The following is a 4105-nucleotide window of genomic DNA, read 5'->3' on the forward strand; positions in this document are numbered from 1 at the left end:
CATATGCTTATTTGTAGACATGCTAGGTTCAACAACGGTCATTTTGACTTCTTTACCACTACAACAGCCCTCTTTTTGTCTCCCATCAGTCATAATTTCTATGTTACTATTACATGCAGCTCATACAAATCTTCTTTATGTTAGATTGATCAAAGGGCACTTCAGCCTTTTGATACATAACTGATGATGTGTAATAATCAGAAAAAAGCATTCAATCAATCATCTGCAAGCTATTGAGAAGTTTGTGAGAACTGGAACCATATAATATCCAACAAGTAATGTACATGTGACCTTATATGGACAACCGACTATTAGGCCAACCCCAAATAGAAGAATAATCAAACTTCACAATAAAGTGACTTTTCTAAAAATAGGCAAGTTCACGTGCAGATGAATAGTAAGCGATTACCAAAGTTGATAGCACAAAGTGATAAAATAAATTACTTTGCAGATTCTAAAAGGACCTTGCAACCTGAATCTGGAATCTTAGACATAGCTACATTTGCTTATTCATGTAACCAGGGATGGTAATGTTATCCAATGGAATGAAGATGATGTACTATCCAACAAAATAATTTATAATCAACTTTAAAAATATATTTTAAAATCAGGTTATATTAATGTGGAGTAAAGGTCAAGATCACAAAATAAATATCTAAATAGGAAAACATGACTACTAACTGAAGAGATTAAATGTGCTATAGATTGTTCTTAAACCTGAGAAACTGAGAAGTATTGTGCAAGGAATTTTAATTAATATGCTAGAGTTGTTCATTTAAGTTACATTGCTGCTAATATACATGCCAATAGGTTGGTGTAAAGTTATGAACAAAGCAGTTTCCTTTGTTTATAAACATGCCAATAGGCTGGTGTAGAGTTGGTGTAAAGAAGATCCTAGTACTCCCTCCGTCTCAAAATTCTTGTCTTAAATTTATCTAGATACGGATGTATCTAACACTAAAATGTGAATAGATACATCCGTATGTAGACAAATCTAAGACAAGAATTTTGGGACGGAGGGAGTAGATGGCATAGGAAACATAATGATGGTGAATCGCCAACCCCCCTTTAATACCAAATTGTTCCCATTTCATATGCAACAAAATGGTCCTTGATAAAATGCCTGCACAAGGTGAAGGAAGTATGGATCAGAATCAGATAAGCTTGTCTCTTAACCATAATTAGCATTAAGTAAGCATTTTCAGTAGCCAAACTGTTGATGGGAAATATATCGTAATGTGTGGTTCATGCCTTGCAATACAACAATACCACTGTCAGATCCCTCTGGCTCATATTGTCTGAATCTCAAATCAGATTACCTGCTCCCAGTGCCCTGTCTTTCCCTTGAAACAGGAGCAGCTGCTGCAGTCGTCGTTTGTGATGGACATCAGCGTCTCAAGACATTGAAAGCAGTACTGCACGGAAGAACGTGTGACCATGGTGGAGGCGTGGAGCAGATGTGCCGGTCTTTCAACGTGGGGGCGGCAAGGATCTCAAGGCCCCAGGCACATCAAGATGGCCACCCAAATACATATTCATGCACGTACATGTTGAGTATAAGTTAGAGGTCCACCTAAATGCTGTTATAAAAATACCATGGAATCAACATGATATATGTGCTGATTTGCTTGCCATGGATAGCCTAAAGGCTTCCAACTCACTCATCAAATGACAAATAGATCTAAGAACAAAATTAAGCTGAATGCTTGGTCGAGTGATTCTCAAACAGCGAAGCATCTGTATGAGTGACTGGTAGATCTTGGTCTATTTTCTTTACCGGCTCACACACAAAATTATATGAGAATGTAAAATATGGCAAAATAGAATAATAATAGTAAATGTTATGAACCATCATCTATATCAGCTCTCCATGATTGTCCACAGTGTGCATCAGAATTTTTTTCCTGTTGAAGACTTGAATTCCTAAAATTGTTGAAAGAATTCAAGGTTAGTCTATTCCGATTTACTTACACATGCAACAAATCTAGCTTGATGAAAGTGTGTACATAACATCAATTATTTTAACTGGTTATTTGAGTTAAATTATATAGAGGAGAGAGTTTGAGGATACAGAGTTATTTACCTAGTGAGTAGGCGTAAGAGGCCCCGGTGACAAAATTGAATGACATGAAGGAAATAAACAGCCTCACATGCAGTAGATGACACCTGATATCCCTCAAACAGCTGGTACACCTCCAGCTCTACTAAATCCTGCACTCGAATATGCAAATCAAGGTCATTCACTTGCTGCATTTCTCAAACTTTCATGTCAGCCAGTCTGTATTTTCAATGTTGGAGTTTGTAGGGTAATTTTTATCCATAGGTACAGTCTTATGCATGTTTCGCAAGCCAATAACAACGACATAATCGTAGAAGGCATGCAATTCCTATAACTGAAGCACATGCATCTAGCTAACAGAAGCGAATAACCATGAGGTATGGAAAAAGGAAAATACTGACAATATATAACCGTATATATTTTCAGGTTAGGCTCATACAGAACAAAAGGAGCTTTCAAAAGGATGGAAACTGCAGAGGAAAAAATGGGTGAAGAATAATTAAGAGAATTTGAATATAAAAACTACAGAGAAAAAGGGTAAATAATTCCGAAAATTTGAAGAGAAGGTTGCTCCAGCCATATGCAACCTTACCATCTTCTGAAGTTAGCGACAGTTCACCATGCATGGCACTTGTTCGCTTCTGGCCCAGCAATATCAGAATCTTTCAAAGCTTTGTATTAAAAGTTGGGCTTAGTCCTTTCTCTAAAAGTAGAATAAATATCATCAATCGATCTACACACTGCAGATCCAATTTGTTCTGGAACATGTAGCCGTTAACTTAGCTCAGCCATTACTTCTGCCTATGAGGAAAGCGAATTGCGTACAACCAGAAAATCGAATATAATTAGGGATATAAGCCATTGCTACCCATATAACCTGCCCTACACCAGTTTTCACTCTCTAGAAAGGGTACCTTTAACTTAATAAACAGTACTGCATAAATAATATATAGATTAGTCCATTTGAACTACAAAGAATCCATAGATTACGTGTAGATAGATTGCCTTAGCAGTAGAAAGAAAATATATATTTTCCTGTAGATACAAGGTAGATATGTGAGACGGACAAGGGCATAGGGCATAAAAACTGTCGCTCAGATGCGAGGAACCATGCTTTGAATGTCTTGCCATCTGTTCATATATAGGAAAGGCAATTCAGCTCCCAGCAGGGTGTAGAAAAAACATGTAAAAGGGATCCTCAATGCCAATTTTTAAAAACAGAGACGCCGATATATAGACAGGAAAATATATTGCCTCACCCATATGTTGTTTCATGAAGGAAAAGAACTATGGGAAACATCACAAAATATGTTAGTAATGTGGTATTTTTACCGGAAACAAAGTAATTTGGAATCGCATAGCCAAACATATATTAAGTAGATTTTCTTCTGGTTTAATTAGATCTGACAATAAGCTGTGGATAGCCCATATGATAGCATAACTAAAAATATACTAATATCCTAAGTGATTCCTAGTATAATCATCTAGTGACTTATCTATAAAGATTGGACACTGGGTCACATACTTATGCCCCTATAGGGGTGACCGGCAATGAAACTTCACGGTGCCGAGAAAATGAATAGCTTCGCCGCTAGTCTGCTGCAGTTCTTTCACTTGGCAGCTTCACTGCAGCTCAATCTGAAGCTTCACCAACAATGGCGGCTGGCTGTCTAAACTGATTCAAACTGTATTCGATGTGTCTTCTCTTGCACTGCATATTCCAAGGTGAATTGCAGTTTGCTCTTGGCATGAGTTGAGGCGATTGAACGACCTCCTCCTCTGCCAACATGGATTGCATCGTCATTGGGTGTTGGGGTAGTGGAGATCAGCGGATGGGTCCGACGGCGGGCAGAGTGCGCCGGGAAGAAGTGGCTGGAGGCGAAGCCTGCGGGGTTGGGGAAATCAATGTGGAGGTGGAAGCAGCGAGGAGGAGTCCCGATGGCGCCATGGTGGCAGAGGCGGGGGGATCCGTCGCCGCTGCGTCGAGCGGCGCCGGCGGTGGAAGGCCGCCGCGGGTCGCCGGCGGTGGTAGGCCGCGGGTGTGAG

General features: G+C 39.4%; 1 long non-coding RNA gene across 1 annotated transcript; it reads right to left on the reverse strand.

The window, feature by feature from the left end:
- Positions 1-1682: 1682 nt before the first annotated feature.
- Positions 1683-2350, reverse strand: LOC109769726 (uncharacterized). The gene is made up of 2 exons (XR_002234392.4): positions 2084-2350; positions 1683-1923 (listed from the first exon to the last, which is right to left on the reverse strand). It is a non-coding gene; the product is annotated as an uncharacterized lncRNA (long non-coding RNA).
- Positions 2351-4105: the final 1755 nt, after the last annotated feature.

The sequence above is a fragment of the Aegilops tauschii genome, chromosome 4 (genome assembly GCF_002575655.3).
Source record: "Aegilops tauschii subsp. strangulata cultivar AL8/78 chromosome 4, Aet v6.0, whole genome shotgun sequence".
Classification (NCBI taxonomy): Eukaryota; Viridiplantae; Streptophyta; class Magnoliopsida; order Poales; family Poaceae; genus Aegilops; species Aegilops tauschii.